The sequence below is a fragment of the Panthera pardus genome, unplaced genomic scaffold, assembly GCF_024362965.1.
Source record: "Panthera pardus isolate Hobbes unplaced genomic scaffold, ASM2436296v1 HiC_scaffold_16, whole genome shotgun sequence".
NCBI classification, from domain to species: domain Eukaryota; kingdom Metazoa; phylum Chordata; class Mammalia; order Carnivora; family Felidae; genus Panthera; species Panthera pardus.
This window is the reverse complement of record NW_026526721.1, coordinates 143,356,585-143,378,898: the sequence shown is the minus strand read 5'-3', so window position 1 is coordinate 143,378,898 and position 22,314 is coordinate 143,356,585. Positions and strand designations below refer to the sequence as shown.

At 37.6% G+C, this 22,314-nt stretch overlaps 1 protein-coding gene across 1 annotated transcript in view; it reads right to left on the bottom strand.

Moving 5' to 3' along the window:
• Window positions 1-8,312: 8,312 nt before the first annotated feature.
• The window catches only part of LOC128777379 (uncharacterized), a 39,198-nt gene continuing 25,196 nt past the window's right edge, over window positions 8,313-22,314 (bottom strand). The window contains exon 5 of the mRNA XM_053904189.1: window positions 8,313-8,538. The gene's annotated coding sequence lies outside the window, so the exon portion shown is untranslated. The remainder of the gene's footprint in view (window positions 8,539-22,314) is intronic.

Sequence of the window (22,314 nt, the reverse complement as noted above, 5' to 3'; positions counted from 1 at the left end):
TATGCTTTTCTCAAGCCCAGCTAGTATCCTTATGACTGTTGTTTTAAATTCTGGTTCAGGTAGGGGTGCCCAGGTGGCTCAGTCAGTTAAGCATCTGACTCTGGCTCAGGTCATGATCTCATGATTCATGGGTTCGAGCCCTGCGTCGAGCTCTGTGCTAACAGCTCAGAGACTGGAGCCTGCTTCAGATTTTGTGTCTTCCTCTCTCTCTCTCTCTCTCTGCCCCTCCCCCATTTGCACTCTGTCTCTCTCTCTTAAACATTAAAAAAATTTTAAATTCTTGTTCAGGTATATTACTTATATCTGTTTTGATTATTCCTTGGCCATTACTTCTATCTCTTCTTGTTCTCTCTTTTGGGATGAATTCCTCCATCTTGGCATTTTGTCTAGATCTCTGTCTTCTCTGCATTAGGAAAACCTGTTATATTTCCTGCTCCTGAGAGTAATGGCTATATTACTAAGATGTCATATACTTCCCAGGGTATGGTGCTTCAGGAAGTGTTTTGGTGTATGCTGTATGTGCTCTGCTGTTGTGGTTTGGCTGCTCTTTTCCTCAGATCAGTACTCTGTAGAGTTTCTCCTTACCTGCAGTGGGGAGTGTTTGGACCTTGTACAGTATGTGGCAAGTTTTAACTAGGTGTGTTTTAGTCTGCTTGTTAAAAAAGGTTAGATCCTATTTCCTCTAGAGCTGAAGTTTTGCAGCACTCTATGGTCAGTAGACTTGGTGCTTGCAGAGGGTTTATGCTGGTCTTGTGGGGGAGGAGCCCTCCTCAGCTCTGGCTTTCAGAGCTTGCCCTTAATAAAACAAAGAAACAAATACACCTGCAGAGCTCAGGGGGGCAGGGCCTGGTGTAAGTGGCTCAAGCCTCTACTGTGGGCATTGTGCCTCTCTCTCAAGTACATCTGTGCTGATGGAAGGGGTGAAAAATGGCATCCACCTGCTCTAGTCCCTAGAGAGCATAGTTCACGCCTGCCACTCTTCAGGAAGCCCTCACGGAAGAGTGAACAATCAGATCCCTGCCTTCACCCTTGTCTGTGTCCAAACTGTCCACCTTCCCAGTGGCACAGTGCTGTGTTTTACATCAGGTGTGCTGGCTGGCATTCAAAACATCAAATTGTAGGGACCTGGAGTGGCAGGGTGCAAACCTACACTGATCCTCTGGGGAAGGATTGCCATGCTTGGCTGCTTCCAATTTGTCCCAGAAAATCAGTTCCAGGACTGAGCAGGGGCTTGGGAGTTTATGGTAAAGTGCAGCCAAAAGCTAGCTTCCTGGTTAGTTACACTTAGCAGGTGCATTATGCTGATGAATGAGGCAGCTCAATGGTGCCTGCCTGGTCTTTTGTCCCCTTAGGGGCAGTGCCACCTCTCCCAAATGCACTCCAAGAAGGAGAACTGTCTCTCCCGGTGGGACCCAGGATAACCTCAGACCACGCTGTCTGCTCCCGGACCTCTACCCTCCTTCTCCAGGAGCACCACCACATCTACCAGGATCAACCTTAGCGATAGTGTGGACTTCTAAAACTTCAGACTTTGAGCTCTGCTGCTTGTAAAAACTTGTGATAATCAGCCACTCTCATTTCCTCAATGATTTGGGGGAAGTGTTTTTCTTGTGCAGCACCCTGCACCTGTATGCTGCATTCTTCCTTTCTCTTTCTCCTGTCTCTGTGATTAGGGCTCCCTCTCCTCTGCAGCACACTATGATTCTTTTCTCCCCCAAATCACTCTCTGCACTTCCTACCTTCCATGATGCAGCCTCTTTTCTCCCTCTAGTTGTGCAGTTTCTTCTCTCAGTGCTCAGATCAATTTCTTGGTATTCAGAATGATTTGATATTTATCTAGCTGTGTTCAAGGAACAAGGCAATCACAGAGTCCCCCTATTACTACACCATCTTTACTCTCCCCATCTTTTCTTTAGAATTCTATTAATAGCTGAACTTTATTGTCTCCTTCCTCCACTTTCTTGGGCATTCTTTGTTGACCTCAACTTTCTCTTCTTGAGTTGGTGCTTAGATGATTCATTTTCAGTTTTTTTAAAAATTTTATTTTATTGTGGTAAAGAAGCAACATGAGATCTACCCTCTTAACAAAATTTTGAGTGTATAATACAATATTGTTGACCATAGATTACAACACTGTATAGCAGATCTCTATAGCTTATTCATCTTAATTAAAACTTTAGGCCCACTGATTAGTAACTTCCTGTTTCCTCTTTAGTCCCACTCTTTTGAATCTATGAATTTGACTATTTTAGACACCACATATAAATTGAATCATACAGTATTTGTCTTTCTGTAGCTGGTTTATTTCATTTAGCATAACGGTCCCGAATTGACCAATATCCAATATTTTGCAATATTTTGCATGTTGCAGAATTTTCTTCTTGTTTAAGGTTGAATAACATTCCCTTGCAGGCTTTCTTCATTCATCCATCGACAGAAACTTAAGTTATTTCCATATCTTGGCTATCATGAATAGGGCTTCTATGAACACAGGAGTGCTAATCTGTCTTTGATATCCTGATTTCATTTCTCTTAAATCAGTATCCAGAAGTGGGATTGGTGGATCCTACAGTAGTTCTCTTTTTAATTTTTTGAGGAACTCCTATACTGTTTTTCATAGCCACCATTTTGCATTCTTACCAACTGTGTACAAGGTCCCAATTTCTCCACATTCTTACCAATATTTATTATCTTTTAATTTTTTGATAATCATCATCTCAAACAGGTGTGAGGCAATAAGTAAGTGGTTTTGATTTGCATTTCCATGGTGATTATTGATGTTGAGGATCTTTTCATATATCTGATGGCCACACATATGTCGTTGGAAAACTGTCTATTCAAGTTCTTTGTCCATTTTAAAACTTGATTGTTATTATTTCTATTAATTGTAAGAGTCCCTTATATATTTTGGGTATTAACTCCTTATTGAGTGTATAGCTTGCAAATATTTCATTCCATTCTATTTTATAGGTTGCCTTTTTTTGATGGCTTCCTTTGCTGTACAGTAACATTTTAGTAACAAAAACCTAGTTTTTGTGTCAGATCCAAAAAATCACCAACAAGACCAATCTCAGTGACCTTTTCCCCTATGTTTTTTTTTAATAAGAGTTTTACAGTTTCAGGTCTTTAATTTAAATCCTAAATCCCTTTTGAGTTGATTTTTGTGTATCGTATAAGGAACCAATTATACTCTTTTGCATGTGAGTGTCCAATTTTATAATACCCTTTATTGAAGAGACTATCCTTCCCCTATTGCGTATTGTTGGTGCCTTTGTCGAAAATTAGTTGACCATATATATGTGGGTTTATTTCTGGGCTCTCTATTCTGTCCCATTGATCTGTGTTTTTATGCCAATACCATATTGTTTTGATTGATATAGTTATGTAACATACATAAGAAGGTATAATGCTTCCAACTTTGCACTTCTTGCTTAAAATTGCTTTAGCTATTCAGGGTCTTTTATGATTCCATACGGATTTTAGGACTTTTTTTTTCTATTCCTGTAAAATTGCCATTTGAATTTTGATAGGGATGGCACTGAAAGTGTAGATCACTCTGTATAGTATGGACATTTTACAATATTAACCCTTTCAATCCATGAACATGAGATGTCTTGCTATTTACTTGTGTCTTCAATTTTCTTCATAAATGTTTGATAGCTATCATTGTATAGATCTTTCACCTCCTTTGTTTATTCTTAAGAATAAGATGCAATTGTAATTGGTATTGTTTTCTTAATTTCTTTTTCAGATGCAATTGTAAATGGTATTGTTTTCTTAATTTCTTTTTCAGAGAGTTTGTTGTTAGTGTGTAGAAATGCAACCAATTTTCATTTGTTGATTTTGTATCCTGCAACTTTACTAAGTTCATTCATTAGTTTTAACAGTTTTTGGATGGAGTCTTTAGGGTGTTCTATATATAAGATAATGTATTCTGAAAACAAAACAAGTTTCATTTTTCCTGATATGGATGCCTTTTATTTCTTTCTTTTGCCTAATTGTGCTGCTTAGGACTTCCAGTACTAAGTTGAATTAGAATTGATGAGAGTGGGCCTCTTTGTCTTGCTCGTAATCTTAGATGAAAACTTTTGGCTTTTCAGCAGTATGTTAGTTGTAAGCTTGCTATATAAAACCTTTGTTTCTTTGAGGTATAATCCTTCTATACCTAACTTGTTGAGAGTTTTATCAAAGGTTATTAAATTTTGTGAAATGCTTTCACTGCATCTACTGCAATGATATGATTTTTTTTCTCTTCATTGTGGCATATCATGTTTATTTAGAATATGCTAAACTACCTAAACCCAGAAACAAATACAACTTGATCACTGTATGTAATCCTTTTAATATGCTGTTGAATTCTGTTTAGTAGTATTTTGTTGAGAATTTTTGCATATATATTCATCAGGAATATTGGCCTATAATTTACAATGTCCTTATCTGGCTTTGGTATCAAGGTAATGCTGCCCTTGTGAAATGAGTTTGGAAGTGTTCCCTCCTCTTCAATTATTTTGGAAGACTTTGAGAAGGACTGTTATTAAGTCTTTAAATGTTTGGTAGAATTCACCAGTGAAGCCATCTGTTACTGGACTTTTCTTTGCTGAAAGATTTTTTTATTACTGATTCATTTGCCTTAAGAGTTATTGGTCTGTTCAAATATTCTATTTCTCCATAATTTGTTCTTGGTAGGCTGTGTGTTTCTAGGGATTTATCCATTCTTCTAAGTTGTCCAATGTTTTGGCATATCATTGTTCCTGTAGTCTCCTGTGATCATTTGTATTTTTGGGGCATTACATGTAACAGCTCTTTTCTTATTTTGAGTTTTCACTCTTTTTTTCTGTTAGGCTAGCTAAAGGTTTGTCAAATTTATCTTTTAAAAAAACCAACTCATAATTTCATTACCTTTTCTATTATCTCTCTGGTCTCTATTTCATTTATTTTTGCTCTGATCTTTGTTATTTCTTCCTTCTACTCAATTCAGGGTTAGTGCTTCTTCCTTTCCTAGTTCCATGTGATGTAAAGTTAGGTTGAGATCTTTCTGTTTCTTTGATGTAGACATTTATCACTATAAACTTTCCTCTTAGAGCTCATTTTACCACATCTCCATAATTTTAGCGTGCTGTGTTTCCATCTTCATTTGTCTCAGATACTTTTAAATTTCTTTTTCTTTAACCCATTAGTTGTTCAGAAGCATGTTGTTTAATCTCCACGTATTTGTGAATTTTACAGTTTTTCTGTTACTGATTTCTTGTTTCATGTAATTGTGGTCAGCAAAGATGCATGATGTGATTTCAATCTTTTTGTATTTGTTAAGACTGGTTATGTGGCCTAATAAATGATTTACCCCAGAGAATGTTCTATGTGTATCCTGCCACTGTTGGATGGAATGCTTTGTATATGTCTGTTTGATGTTTTTTTGTCTAAAGTGTAGTTTAAGTCCAGTATTTTCTTATTGATATTCTGTCTGGATGATCTACCCACTGTTCAAAGAGGGGTATTGAAGTCTCCTATTATTATTGTTTCTTCCTTCAGATCGGCTAATGTTTGCTTTATATATTTAGATGCTCCAATATTAGGTGCATATTTTTTTAACATCCTATTGATGAATTGACCACTTTATCATTATGTAATGGCCTTGTCACTTATAGTTTTTGACATAAAGTCTATTTGTTTGATATAATTATCACTGCACCTGTTCTCTCAGTTTCCATTTGCAGGAAATATCTTTTACCATCCCTTCACTTTCAGTCTATGATTGGATAATTAGTTCATTTACATTTAAGGTAATTTTTGGTAGGTAAAGTCTTTTGTTAATTCTTCTCTGGGTGTTTTGTAGACCTTTGTTCTTCCTCTCTTGCTCTCCTCTTTTGTTGTTTGGTAATTTTCTGTAGTAGTATGCTTTGATTCCTTTCTTGATCTTTTGTGTATCTACTACTGGTTTTTACTTTCTGGTTACCATGAGGCTTACATAAAACATTGTAACAGTCCATTTTAAGCTTATAACTTAACTTGGACAGCATATAAAAGCTCTATATGTTTACTCCCTGACCCTACATTTTATGTTTTTGATGTCATAATTTATATCTTTTTAGTGTACTCATTAAAAAATTATTACAGCTGTAGTCATTTTTAATACTTTTGTCTCAACCTTTATACTAGAATTATATGTGATTTATACACCACCATTATATATTAGAGTATTCCAAATTTGACTATATATCCACTTATGCCAGTGAGTTTCATACTTTCATGTTTTCATTTTACTAATTGGCACTTTTTCATTTCAGCTGGAAGAACTTCTGTTAGCATTTCTTGTAAGGCAAGTCCAGTGGTGATGCTCCTTCAACTTTTGTCTTATCTTTATCTCCTCTTCAATTCTGGGACAATTTTGCCTGGCGAAGTGTTCTTGGCTGGCAGTTTTTCTTTCTTCCCTTCCTTCTTTCCTCCCTCCCCTCCCCTCCTTCCTCTCTTCTTCCTTTTCTCCATTCCTTCCTTCCTTCCTTCTTCTTTGAGAACTTAGACTGTATCACTCCACTCCCTTCTAGCTTACAAAGTTTACCCTGAAAAATCTGCAAGTAGTCTTGGGGCAGGGGTTATCTTGTATGTAACATGTTGCTTTTCAATCATTGCTTTCAACATTTTTTCTCTTGAACTTTCGGAAAATTGATTGTGTCTCAGTGCAGGTCTCTTAAAATTATCTTGTTTTGTGCTTTTTAAAGTTTTCTTGATCTGGATGTCTATTTCCCCAGGTTTGGGAAGTTTTCAGCCATTATTTCATTTAATAATCTCTCTGTGCCTTTTTTTCTCTCTCCTCCTGTTGGGACTCTCATATTCTCATAATGTGTTTATTCCTCCACTTGTTGGCATCCTGTAAGTTCCTTAAGCTATCTCTACTCTTTTTCCTCCTCAGACTGGATGATTTCCACTGACCTCTGAGTTTACTGATCCTTTCTTCTGCTTGACCTAGTCTCCTGTTGAACCCGTGTACTCAATTTTTCAGTTCACTTGTATTCTTCAGCTCTATAATTTCTGTCTACTACTTTTTAATATTTTTTCTCTGTTGAAACTCACTTTGTTTATGTATTGGTCTCATGAGTTCGGTGAGCATCTTTATGGCCATTATTTTGAATTAGATGACAGGTAAATCATTTATCACCACTGGTTTTATCAGTGAGGTGAGTTGGAAGGAAAGGCACAGGAAGTTCCCATAGTAGGTTCAGGATTCCATAAGACTACTAACTATGTGCTCCATCAGTTCCCTGATGAAGGATAATTAGAATCCTGGCCCCTGGGCAGCAGCTGGGAAATTATGTAATCAAATTCCTTCCAGAGAGAAATTGAGAGTCTTGTGTTTCTGTCTGCTTCTTCTGTACTGACGGTAGGGGGGTGGTGGTAGGAAGTGCTTACACATCTATTAAAAATTGCCTCTTTGTTTTTGGTGATAAAGGAGGACTTGTGAATGCCAAGCCCTTTTGGATCTCTGAGCTAGGTGATTTGGGAGCCAGTCCCTTAAGAGGCAGTCATGACAGGTGGGATGCTAGATGTGTGGATAATCTCTTTCCAGGGAGAAGATGGACACTTGTTTTCATCACTGGAGTGAGGGGAAAGAAAAGTATTAAAGTACCCATAATCCCTTTCAGGCCCCTAGAGAAGTCCAGTCAACTTCCAGATGAGGGGAAAGAAAAGTATTAAAGTACCCATAATCCCTTTCAGGCCCCTAGAGAAGTCCAGTCAACTTCCAGATGAAGGTTGATTAGAAACAACCTTGGGTGGGGGGAGAGGGAGAAGACACTGGACCCTCAGACAGCAGCTATAAAAATGTGCAGTCAAATCCCTTCAATGGGGAAACTGGTAGCTTTGTCTTTTTGTCTGTTCTCTCTGTGTTGAGCCCACTGGTATAGTCACGGTAAGTGCTCACACTTCTGTTTAAAACCTCCTCTTTGTTTAATATGGTCCCGAGGGAGTCATGAATGTGGAGCTCCAATGGCTTTCACAGCTAGGTGATTTGGGAGCCAATTCCTTGTGTAGCAACAATAAATTTGGGGAGCTAGACATGTGATCCAAACCCTTTGCTCCCCAGGGAAAAGCTGGCAGTTGGGGTTCCCTTCTTATTGCAAATTGCTAAGCCAGGAGTTTATGGGATGAATGTGTCTCAACCTTTCCTACTCCTTTCAATGTGTGTATTTTCTCAGTCACTTACTGTGTAGGAGTCACTCAACTAGTTTATTTCTCTCCAAGGGAATTGATTTGTGTGTAGCTGTTTATTCAGTGAATCTGTGGGAGGAAGCAAAGTAAGGAATCTACTATTCTGCCACCATGCTGACATCCTTTGTATTTTGTTTTCTTTACTTTTACATTAGTTCTAGGAAAATACTAAACACCAGTAGTAATAGCAGACATCTTTATCTTGTTGGGACTTTGACAATAGTGAAGCATAAATCTAGTCATCAAAAACAAAAGAAATTAAAGTGATTCCTGTCAAGGCTTTCTTTTTTTGTTTCAGGACACAGTCATCCATCCTCCATAAGCCCCCACAGTTAGCTGCAAAGAAAACAGTAGGAAAGCATGATGTTGGCCACCGGGTGAAAAGCTACCAACCCCCAAATCAAATATAAAGAGAGGTGTGGAAGATTCTAAGTCTAAGGCACCTATTGGGAAATTATGTAACACATTAGCTGAGGGCAAGGAGTTGGGTACAGTTCTAGAAATAATGAGATTATCCATTACAAGTTCATTCAAGGAACTTCTATTTGTTTTTATTTAATAAATAAGAAAACCAGGACTTAATATTTAATATCAAATTGATGTTAGAATCCTCACTCAGATCATATAAAGGCAGGTCATATGTCCTAAATGTGATGTGAAGCCTTGCTGGAAAAGTGGAAAGTACCACAAATGAGAGTGTTTCACAGAGGTGCTCTTCAACTATTTACCTTTACCATACTGCAATTCATTCGAGTTATAATTAACTAACTGAACAGGTGTTATTCCTCAGAAAATGGATTCACTTTAAAATATTTCTACAAAGAAACAACATATTTAAGAGAATGCTAATAATGCAAATAATTAATGTGTAAGAGATAAGAAAGAAAGTGAAAAATGATTGCTATCTAGCACTCAATTGCCTAGAATTTTGTCTATCCTGCAACCACTGGACTGCTATAATGGAGAAAGCACTCTAAGTTTATGGTACCATTTCAATGGAAAGCTTAGGAAAATCCATTATGATAGCCTATTATAAAATGTTAAAGGGATTAAAAGATTACTTTTAAATGGTAGATAAAGTTTTCAGATTTTCTTAGGAAGTTGGGTCTCACAGTGGATAATATTGAGAAGATAAATTAACACTAAGAAAATGTCATTATTACTCAAATGATAGTGATACTCATTTTCAATTGCATCTAACTTAAACCTCTTGGTATTTTAGATTTGACACAGTCTATCCAGGCTAATAGAATGTATAATACAGATTACAAAACACTTACTCTTTTCAAACCAGATTCTCATTATCTCTATTACCTTTTCTCCAACACTTTGCTGGTTTTCAAAATTACTACCACATACAGAAGATGCAAATGAAGGGGGAAAAACAATGTAGTCTGGAAACTTCTAAAGTCTTTGGCGGGGGGGGGGGGGGGTGTCCCTATAAAATCATGTCTAAGTAGTTCACACTACAGATTATAAAGATATTGATATGTGCAAAGCTACACTAAGCATTAACACTTGCTTTACATGACTTGTTTTTAATGTTTGATTTCATAATGTAGCTGACATTGAACTACAGAATTCAGAAGAAAATTCGAAAGTTAAATTTGAAAATAAAAAACAGAAACACTTACCCAAAATTATACACCCTTAAGTTCAGGCTATACATTATTAGTTCTTTCATTCAAGGTAATAGTTCATGAACGGTCACAGACACTCAATTTTCAGTCGGAGAGCTCTACCACTTTTTACTAGACAAATGAGTTAACCGTTCTAAATCTTTGGTCCCGCATCTGGAGATAACAAAAGTACTACCCATTACCCTGTACTGAGCTCCCAGTACCATGTATTACAGTCTTTTGATACTCAATAGATATTTGTTGAATAAATGACTGACTTTAAACATTAATTCAAATTAATTGAACTCATTTCAATTCAATTCAATTCAAAAACTCATGAATTGAGTTTTTACTAAATGTCAAGCATGGATTTCAGGACTATGAGCAAAAGATGAACAAAAAACAATGTCTCTTCTTGAGTTCAGACAGAGACACAGATAAACCCAAGTTCCATAAAATACTGGATAAATGTAACATGGGTGATACCTGTTAGAATAAATGAACAAAACCCTGTGAGAACACAAATGAGGAAATGATTCTTTTTGGGACAGAAGGGTTCCATGAAAGATGCATGAAACAGCTGACCTTTGGGCTGAGCCTGAGAGGATATAGGAGTTCATCACGGAGAAGAGGGCAAAGAATATATAAGAAGAACTGCAAGCAAATGCATGAAGGTGCAAAAGTACAAAGCATGTACAGAAATACTGAGCTGCCAGGCATGGTTAGAATACTTCTTAAGGGAAACAAAGTGGCAGCAAGTGAGGCTGAAGAAAACATCTAAGAGCAAGAGAGTAAAGGGCCTTATTTACCATGTTATGTTAATAGAAGTTATTCTGGAGGCAGAGAGGAGCCATTGTTTAGAAGCAAGAGCATCACAAAAGTCAGACAACTTACTTCAGAATTTCTCCGGTACACATTTTTCACATTTTCCTATCTCGAAAATCACCATGTGTCTTCCAATTAACGGCCTCCTAAAGCCATAAAGAAATGTCCTTGTCTGTACATAAAAGTTAAAGTATAAACTCACCTAAAAGTGTAGAGACATGGTTGTTTCCTCATGGAATGACTAGACAAATACCACCACTAAATATATATAAATTCAATATTAATTCAAGAATGAGTCCTAGTTTTTTTTAAGTTCATTTATTTTGAGAAAGAGAGACAGAGGCAGATAGAGACAGTGAGCAGGGGAGGGGCAGAGAGAGAGAGGGAGAGAGAATCCCAAGCAGGCTCCGAGTTGTCAGCAGTGTGGAGCCCAAAGCAGGGCTCAAAATCATAAACTGCAGGATCATGACCTGAGCTGAAGTGAATAGTCGGACACTCAACCGACTGAGCCACCCAGGCACCCCAAGTCCTGGTTTTTGATCAAAAACCTTCATTGGCATATTCAGATAAAGGCAGAATAACACCAGAATCCAAACTTGGAGACACTGTATTGTGATTTGAAAGAAAACCTCTCAGATAACAGTGAGGCACTCTTAAATTGTCTCACCAATGCTTTTGATGGCACAGAAGATGTGTGAAAACACCAACATCAAAATGAAAAGTTATTTAGGAAAAGTACTCATATACAAAGAAGTTTCAGGAATTCCTTAACCAATTTATTTCATTTATATTCTTTTTTATGTCTATTCAAAAGTGAGATGTGATAAGAATATGTCTAAATATCTCCAAAAGAATTTTTTAATTATGAAATAAAAATCCTACATATTAAGAAAGCATTGTGTTGTAGCTTAATTAGGCAGTTTTTCTTCTTTGTTAGTATATGAAATAATAGCACTTACTATTTCAATGTTATTTTACATTCGTTTTGTTATAGAAATATAGCTCTGAGAGCTGTATTTGATGTAGGATCAAAAAGCAAAGAAATTAGATGCAGGCTAATTGGCTAGTAAGAAAGCTACTACAAAGTACACAGAAAACATGACAAGGACCTCATTAGGACAGTATGATGTTGTATAAGGTAAGATGGAATAGAAGAACCTTTCCGGAAGAATAATAGGAACTGATCGTTGTTTTAGTCTGTTGAAGCTGCTGTAACACAATACATAGAATGGGTGGCTTATAAACAACAGAAATCTCTTCCTCACAGTTCTGAAGTCTAAAATCAAGGCACTGGCAGATTTGGTTTCTGATGAGAACCTTCTTCCTGGCTGTCTTTTAAATGTAACTTCACATGGCAGAAGTGACAAAGGAGCTCCCTGGGGTCTCTTTTATAAGGGTACTAATCCCATTCATGAAGGCTCTGCCCTCATGACTTAGTCACCTCCCATAAGCTCTATCCTCTAATACCATCGTATTGGGGTTAAGTTCAATATGAATTAGGATAAATATTCAATCTGTAGCATTTGATCCTTGGCCCCCAAAATTCATGTCTCTCTTAAATGAAAAATACATTTATTTCATCTCAACAACCCCTGAAAGTCTTAACTTGTTCCAACATCAACTCAAAGTCTGAGTCCAAAGTCTCATCTAAAAATCATCTAAACCAGATATGGGCGAGACTGAAGGCAGGCTTCATCCTGAGCCAATTCCTTCCCAGCTGTGAACCTGTGAAATCAAACACGTTATGTGCTTCCAAAATACAATGATAGGACAACATAAGATAGACATTCAGAATTCCAAAAGGGAGAAAGAAGAAAGAAAGTAATGACAGGTCCTGATCAAGTCTAAAACCTAAGGCTGGAGCAGAATCTTCTTTGTCTTTGTCCAAGCTGTGGTCCTGCTTCCCAGACCCACTGGGGTCCCACTCCCACAGTTTTGCCAGATAGGGGCTGGGTCCCAAAGGCTATCGATGGCTTTCCCCCCATGCCTCTGGGCAGCCCCCAACCCTATGACTGCTTGGAACAGACCAGACCATAGCTCTCAAAGGTTAAAGTCACATGCCTTTCCTGGGCTGGAATCGCCTGAAGGTGTTCATGAGGGCAACCCCAGCCCCACAGCTCCGCTGGAGCCTCTGCAGAGATTCTCTGCCTGGGTCATGCATCAGGAAATCTAGGTGGAAATAGCCTTGATCTCATAGCTTGTGCACTCTGCCCTGGCAGAGATGTTGCCACGGGACAGCACCACATGGATGCAGCAAAATCTGCTGCCTGTGCCTTCTGGTGGGGTAACTACTGGGGCCTCCCACCACAAAGATTCACCGGAAATGCACCTGGGGCAATCACAGGGCTTGGTACAAACGCAGGGAGTGGAAATTCTCCAGGCAAGGCTAAACACAGTCCCACAAGTGCCCTCAGCCCTTCCTTTGAAATCATTCAGCCTCCCAGACCTTTATGCTCTGGCTCTGTAATGGGGGTGGCAGAGCAGGATGATCACTAAATTGCCTTCTTCCATTGTCTTGAACAATAGCTCCTAAATTCAGTTTTGATGGCTCATTTCCTTATCAGATGGTTGTTTGGCCACATTCTTTGTATTCTCTCCCAAACAGTTCACCCACTCTTTTTAATACGGACAGGCTTAGAATTTTCCAAATCTTTTAAGTTCCTCTTCCTTTTTGATGAACAAGTCTGCCTTTTCTTTCTTCTTGCATTTTACTATAATAAAGAAAAGCTAAACTGCAATTTCAATACTTTGCTTAGATATTTCTTCAGCCAAATATCCAGCCAAATATTTTCTTTGTAGCTCTCTTTTCTTTCTGGGTTATCAACAGAACCCTTCTTAACGGGCTGTTCATTGTAAGGTAGGCTTTTGCTAGCACAAACCTCAAAATTCTTCCAGCCTCTCTAATCATGTAATCTAATCTAATCTAATCTAATCTAATCTTACTCAGTTGCAAACCCACTTTCACATTTTTAGAGCAGCACCCCATCTGGGCTCCTATAACAAAAGTACCATAGATTAGGTGACTTACAGATAACATACATTTATTTCTCACAATTCTGAAGGCTGGGAAGTCCAAGATCAAGGTGCTGGCAGATTCACTGTCTGGTGAAAGCCCTTTTCCTTGTTCATAGATGGCTGCTTTTTTGCATAACCTCATATGGCAAAAAGGACAAGGTATCTCTCAGGGTCTCTGTTAAAAGGGCATTGATTCCATTTATGAGGGCAGAGCCCTCATGACTTACTCACGTCTCAAAGGCTCCACCTCCTAACACCATCACATTTTGGGGGGACACAAATATTCAGTCTATAGCAATAATCAAATATATGTTGGTTTTGGAAGTGGAAGTCCTAATGATAAGAAAGGGAGGATAGTGGCAGATCAATCTGCGATTTCTGTTTGGGGCAAATGAACAGTGGAGTTAATAACTGAATAGGTTTAATAACCAAATAGTTTAAAATTCAAATAGTTTTAAAAAAAGAGAACATAAATACGGAGCAAGCTTGAGCTTTGGGGGATAACAATAATACAATCTTTTTGAGCTTGAGTTTAAGATGCCTATGGGTCTGCTAGATAGACAATTTAAAGTTATGGGTCTGTTCCTTAGAGAAAAGTTCTAGAGCCACACAACAGAAAGTCAGAATATCAACTAGTTGCCAGAAATCCTAGGCATCTACTTCAATAACTGACCATCTGGTTTTTATTGTGTTCTTTTAAAAGAGACAAGAGATTTTCTAATCACCTAGTCATAAGGCTTGTTCTTAAACTTAAAGGCTCGTCTAACCACTTCTGATTCGTTTACTAGTTCTTTCCCCTCATAGTCCCTAAATGTAGGCCTTTCTCAAAGTTCTGTCTTCAAACTTATCTTTCCATTCTCATCTTTGGGAATTCACTCAAATAGCTTTGACACTCTTTCCTATGCAAATAGCTGCCAAATCTCCACCTCAAGTCTCAACTTCACACCTACATTCCAAGTAATTTTCACACTGTCACCTGGATGCTGCTCAGGCACCCTGTAACTTGGGCCAAATTGAGTTTTCTTTTCCTTCAGAAGTTTCTCTTCCCCATTATTGCTATTTCACTCACCCAGGGTCATCTTTGAAACTGCCTACCTCCTCACCCCCTCCATTTAAACAGTTGTCATTCTGTGGGGTGCCTGGGTGGCTCAGTCGGTTAAGCGTCCAACTCTTGATTTCGGCTTGGGTCACGATCTCATGGTTCCTGAGATCAAGCCCTGCGTGGGGCTATTTGCCATGCATTGAGCCTACTTAGGATTCTCTCTCTTCTTCTCTTTGCCCCTCCCTGTGCATGTATGCTCACTCTCTCTCTCTCTCTCTCTCAAAATAAATAAATAAACTTTAAAAATGGCTGTCATTTTATTATAACTTAAAAAAAATTAAGTTTCTGTGTGTTCCCACCTTTTCAATGCTACTAACCTACAAACCCACTCAGTTCATTGGCACACTCAGCTAGTCTACTGACCAGCTAGTCTACTTTCTCTCCCCAAATGTGTTCTTTCAACTCATTGATAATAGGTTAATCTTAGGAACTCTTAAAAATTGGTCCTTTTGCACACACACACACACACACACACACACACGGTGTTCTATTGATAACATTACTGGAAATAAGATCCCCATTTTATATTTGAAATCTCCACAATATAACTTTATATTTTAGTGATTAGGAGTTTGGGTTTATTACCAGTCAGGCCTAGATTAAGATCCAAGAACATCAACTTAATAGTTGTATAACTTTGGGCAAATCATTTAATATCTTCTCATTTAAAAAGTGGGAATAATACTAGTACCTACCTCATGGCATGTTCTTAAAGTTCAATAAAATAATGCATATCGAGTAGGTAGCAAAAAGCAGAGCTCACAGCACATGCTCATTAAATGAGGGCTAGTATTACTTTCTTCTATAAGTCTTTCAAACTACATCCACTCTTACATTATTTGATATTTTCCAAACATACCCAGTGTGTCTGTCTCTATACTTTTGCTCATGTTATCCTCCTTACTCTATCTTAACTTGTAAATTGCTGACTTTCAAGATCCACTTCAAATACCAGCTCTTTCAAGAAGTCTTTCTGATATCCCCAACGAGCTGCAATTTCTCCCTGTTTGCTTTCATATTCTTTTAACTTGTGATATTTACAGCATTCTAGTTCATATTACAGTGTTATTGCATATTTCCCATCATTAGACTGTGAGCTCTCTGAGGACAGACACATTATTTTTGTATCTCCAGCAGTGCAGTTGATGATGGAAACATTGTTTTCTGATCCCCAAATACCTAAATAACAATTTACTTGCAGGCATTTTTCATATCATTTCCCTACTTTTGCTCAATTTCTTCTATATTTCTGTGGGGCATCTAGCTAACAGAGGGAAAAGAGATCAGTGAGTAATATTTTATTTGTAACAATACATTATAATGCATTACTAGTTAAATTACATTTCTTAAAAGAGACCACTAAAATCTGTAAAACCCCACTAAACAGTTTTAAACAACTTTATGAAGTATAATTACTATTATGGATATTTGTGGCATTAAAGTAAAATTTATAAGCTAAAGAAAATTAGAAAACTGCACATGGATTTGACATACATTCTCCAAAGATTTCTGTATTCCATGAATGTTACTTTAGAATGTTGTAGAGTTGGAAAAAATTACAAAATAAGATCATCTGTTCCTGAATTGAAATATTACACAGTCCATTGTTCAACACAACAAAGGTCTTTAAGATGGACTATAGCCAATATGAATCCTTGTGAAGCATCCATTTTTATTACGATGTATATGTATCTTGTGACTGATGAATCCCAGATGGTAAAATTACAACATATCCAAGGAGTTCCGAACAATATGAGAATTTAATGAGACAGTGTGAAAAAATACATACAGAATAGGAATGAAGATAAATGACTGCTTGTAATAGAAATTGTTTTTATTGTTTGTATGTGAATGAGAAAAATAATGATTGTTCTTCCAAACAAGAAAAAAAAAGAGTTGTCATTATCTTTTGTTCTCCGACACTGCTGTTATAGGAAGTGTTTCCATTTTTAACCACAGACTATTCCAGATGATGCAACTCTTTTGGGTTTGAGAAAAGTAATAGTATCTGTATCAAGGTCTTTAGGCTTCAGGCATTTTATTTAAAATTTTTTTTTTTTAATGTTTATTTATTTTTGAGACAGAGAGAGACAGAGCATGAACGGGGGAGGGGCAGAGAGAGAGGGAGACACAGAATCGGAAGCAAGCTCCAGGCTCTGAGCCATCAGCCCAGAGCCCGACGCGGGGCTCGAACTCATGGAGCGTGAGATCGTGACCTGAGCCGAAGTCGGACGCTTAACCGACTGAGCCACCCAGGCGCCCCTAGGCTTCAGGCATTTTAGCATCATAACTTCAATTTTCATCATTTCTATTTTCTAGATAATGTCTCACTATAACCACTGATCATAAGACTGCAATAATGAAACTATTTCCAAAGAGAATTTGAATAATTTTAATATTATGGATTATAATCTCATCATATTCAAGAGACAAAAGAAAAAGATCAGGACTTGGTGTAAAAAATGTAGTTTCTAATCTTGGTTTTGTAACTTTCTAGCTCTGTAATTTCCAGAGGGCCCCAGTGTTCTTATCTGTAATGTAAGGAAAATAAAGCTAGATGATCTCTAAAAAGTTCTGCATTAATGTTTCTTGATTTCTCCACTCTGGCTGCTCTTCTCAAAAATCCTCGACTCCCCCTGCTGGATTATCAGCTCCTATGCTTTGTCCTTTTTAGCCATGTATCAGAGTCCAAATTTCATTAGCCACCGGTTCATCGCATCTGCGCTATTAAGTCTCATCAGCTCTGAAAACTTGCTAAACCTTATTTGCTTTGTCTGTGCTGGTTTTCACTGTTTATTCTGTCTTCAGTTCATACATAATCTCCCTTTACCTGGCAAGCATATTAGACTAAAAGGTACATGTCTTGCCAATCATTAACACCCAGCACTCTTCATCACCTTTGATCCCCATCCAGAGTCTTCAGTCTGATACCTTCTACCGTCTCTCATGAAAGATGCTTTTATCACTACCTTCAAGACAATTAAATGAAGCAGCTATGAATTCCCTTGGGCAAATGTTGATAGAGTTTTTCACTGTCCTTTCCACCTAACCAGCTCAATATGATATCAGCTCTGAAGTCAGGAAGTCTAAGAGGAGTTCAGAATCTACCAATTATTGGTGATAGAACTTTGGGAAAATCATTTAACCTCTCACAATTTTATCTCCAAAATTATTATTTCATAAAGAGGCTGTAAAGATGAATTAAAAAAATAAATGTATGTAATAGAGAACAAATAGAGTAACAAATAAAACGCTTTTGTATTAGGAACAGTCAAGTTTGGAAGTTCCCCCAACATTCCCAGAGTTGGAATTTTGTTTTGTATTTTTTCCTAAGGAAGATTCCATGAAGAAAAAGAAAAACCAAAATACAGAAGAGGGAGATGAGGTCTATATTTAAAAAAAAAAGAAGAAGAAAAAAGAAATAGGGGCTCTATTAGAATGAATGCTAGGTGGCATATCAATTCAGCAACATAAATCTACAATTTTAAAATGGTAAAGAGGGGCACCTGCGTGGCTCAGTTGGTTAAGCGTCTGACTTCAATTCAGGTCATGATCTCATGGTTCATGAGTTCGAGCCCTGCGTCAGACTCTGTGTTGACAGCTCAGAGCCTGGAGCCTGCTTCAGATTCTGTGTCTCCCTCTCTCTCTGCCCCTCTCCCACTCATACTCTTTCTTTCAGAAATACATACATTAAAAAAAATTTTTTTAATAAAATAAAAAAATAAAACGGTAAAGAATCACTGGAAATTGTCATACACTACTGACAAAAGTATAAATTGGTAGAAACTTTGGGAGGTAGATTTTGCAATATGTACCAAGGGCCTTTAAAACGTACCTATATAGCTGGGCGCCATACAGTGGCTCAGTCGGTTGAACATAGGACTTTGGCTTAGGTCATGATCTTGCCATTTGTGAGTCTGAGCCCCATATCAGGCTCTGTGCTGACAGATCAGAACCTGGAGTCTGCTTTGGATTCTGTGTCTCCCTCTCTCTCTGCCCCTCCCCTGTTTGCGCTCTGTCTCTCCATCCCTCTCAAAGATAAACATTAAAAAAATTTTTTAATGTTTTTTAATGTTTATTCATTTTTGAGAGACAGAGCATGAGCAGGGGAGGGGCAGAGAGAGAGAGGGAGACACAGAATCTGGAGCAGGCTCCGGGCTCCGAGCTGTCAGCACAGAGCCGGACGCGGGGCTCCAACTCACGAACTGTGAGATCATGACATGAGCCGAAGTAGGGCGCTTAACCGACTGAGCCACCCAGGTACCCCAACATTAAAAATTTTTTTAAATGTACCCATATAGTAATAGTATTTCATCAAAGCTAAGTTGCTGACTTTGATAACTACATTATGGTCACGTAATAATAAAAATAATTTGTTTTTGGAAATGCACACTGAAATATCAAGTGATAGAGAGGGATCATGTTTGCAACTTACTCTTTGAAATGCTGTATTCTTTGCTGTGTGTGGTCAACCCCTCTGGCACCAGCAAGCTGCACCAAGAATGCAAGCTGCCATCCCTACTGCCATCTGTGAGCTGGGGAATGGGGGACAGTAGGTGGGTCTGATGATTAGCTTTATGTATCAACTTGTCTGGGTCAGGGTACCCAGCTGTTTGGTCAAATATTATTCTGGATGTTTCTATGAAGATGTTTTTTGGATGAGATTAACATCAAACTGATGGTTCGAATAAAGCTGATTACTCTCCATAATGCAGGTGGGCTTCATCTAATCAGTTGAAGGCCCTAGTAAAACAAAAACGAACTTCCCCTAAGCAAGAAGGAATTTTTCCAGCAGACTTTGGACTTGAAATGCAACTCTTCTCTAAGTCTCCAGCTTTCTGGCCTACCCCATCAGATTTTGGACTCACAAGAATCCACATCACATGAGCCAGCTCCTTAAAATAATGATTTCTCTCTATATAAATATATCTTGTTGGTTCTACTTCTCTAGAGAACCCTGATAATACAGTGGGTAATTAAAAATGTCACATAGTTCACTTATTGAAATTTAGTAGCTTCTTTCTTTATTAAGCACTCTTCTAGGTATTGTTCACTTTTTATTAGATTGCAAAATTAGATTCCAGATTTCCAAAGATGCTAATTCTAACAGTAGTTGTCGGTTTAAACATTGCTTTAGTGGAGGGACATATTTTTTTTAGAGTTCCTTATTTTACCATTTTTAGGAATATCACTACAACTTACTCTTAAATAATCCAATATGTATTTTCAAGCATATATTTGATATATCTACCAAATATATATATGCATGTGTGTGTGTGTATATATATATATATATATATATATATATATATGACATATTTGATATGGAAAGCTGAATATAAAATAAACCAAAATTCTTTTTTCTTCATAAAACTTTTCTGTAAGTCTGAAATTATATCAAAATACAGCAATTTTTAGAATGTAGTAGCTACCTCGGACACTGGTTCAAGAAGGAAGACTGAATATATGCCAAGCCTTTTCATCTGATCCCAAGTGGCAAAAAATTACAGAAGAGTATACTGTGCCATATTTCTTAAAATATAATAATAAAGAAAAGCAGTATTTATCTTCAGTCTTCAGACACTATGAGGAATCCTTTCAGGAAAAAAACAAAGTAGAGAAGGAAGCCACAGCCCAAAACATGCACAGAAGAAAATGCCTATAAAGGTGGAAGTTGGTCCAGGGATGTGCTAAGCCTACAACTGTCAGATGATGACTACAGGAGGGATCTGGACAACCAAGAGTGACTGGTTGGAGTACTTAAGTGGAGCATTACAGCATCATCTTTCTTTGGGCCAGGCAGCAAGCAACAGAGATGTCTGTTGTCACGAAGAGCAGAAATAGCTGATGCTGGGGGGAAGAGGTAAAATGGGAACTTAAGGAGGCTAGCAACCTCAATAAGAATGGAGAACTGTTACTACCCAGAAGCAGCTACTGAACCACTCCATCCAGAGGTTTTGTCCCTTCACTCCTCTTTCCATATACGGAGAAAAGCTAAAGTAAACAGGGACTTCATAAACAACCTTAAATACATCGTTAAGCACCCAATCACAATAATCAAAAAGAAGAGCCAATAACGAAAGAGCAGAAACAAGCCCAACAAAAGGAAGAACTCATTACCCATAAAATATAAGCTTAATAATGTAAAAAGGATAGTATTTTAAAATACCTAGTAACTTCACAAAGATATAAAAGGATATGCATTTTTAATAAAAATAACAGAGGGGTGCCTGGTTGGCTCAGTCAGTTGAGCATCTGACTTTTGATTTCAGCTCAGGTCATGATCTCATGGTTCGTGGGTTTGAGTCCCACATCAGGCTCCACACTGAAAGTGTGGAGCCTCCTTGGTATTCTCTCTCCCTGCCACTCCCCTGTGCACACATGCGTGTGCACTCTCCCTCCCTCTCTCTCTCTCTCTCTCTCAAAAGGAATAAACTTAAGAAGAAATAACAGAATATCATAGAAATTTAAAATTTGACCACTGAAATTTAAAAAAACCAATATGCTGACTGTCAAGACGGTTAAAAAAAATCAGTGAGCTACAAGACTGAACTAAGGGTTTTTCACAGAATGCAACCCAAACTTAAAAAAAAATGATGTATAAGGAAACAAGCAAGAAAAAAACACAAATAATAAAGAACCAATAGAATTGATCAATATAAACTTCCACTAAAAAAAAAAATACCATAGACTAAGGTGGCTTAAATAACAGTCTTAAACAACAGAGAACAAATTTATTTCTCACAGTTTTGCAGACTGGAAGTCTTTGGTTTGTAGACGGCTTCCTCTTACTATGTCCTTTCTCTTGGGTAGCCTTTCCTCAGTGTATGTGCAAAGAGAGAGAGAGAGGATGGGCTTTGTGGTGTCTTTTCTTACATGGATATTAATTCTATTAGATCAGGTCCCCATTTTTAGGAACTCACCTAATCCTTATGACTTCCTTAGAGGCCCCATCTTTAAATACAGCTACAATGGGAATTAGGGCTTGAACATATGAATTTGGGGGACAAACTTTAGCTGATATCAATAAAACAAAAGCTGGTTCCTTAAAAAGAGAAAATTCAGGGGCACCTGGGTGGCTCCGTTGGTTAAGCATCCAACTTCAGTTCAGGTCATGATCTCGTGGTTCATGGGTTCGAGCCCTGCGTTGGGCTCTGTGCTGACAACTCAGAGCCTGGAGCCTACTTTGGATTCTGTGTTTCCCTCTCTCTCTGCCCCTCCCCTGCTCATGCTCTTTCTTTCTCAAAAATGAATAAACATTGAAAAAAAAAGAATAAAAAGAGAAAATTCAGAAATAAACTATATTATAAATATAAATAGAGCATTAGAAAAATTTAAAAGCTCCTAGAAGATACCTTGCATATTTTTAACTCAAAAGGAAATTTAAAAAGACAGATAAGGAGAACATAAGAAAAGAAAAAAAACTATGGCAATTTCATTTAGGAAAGATCTTAAAAATCTGAGCTAAAGCAGATCAGATTTGTAAAGTAAAGTGCATCTATTAGAATATTAAGGGAAAAAAGTGATCTTGGCCAAATAGGCAATGAAAAG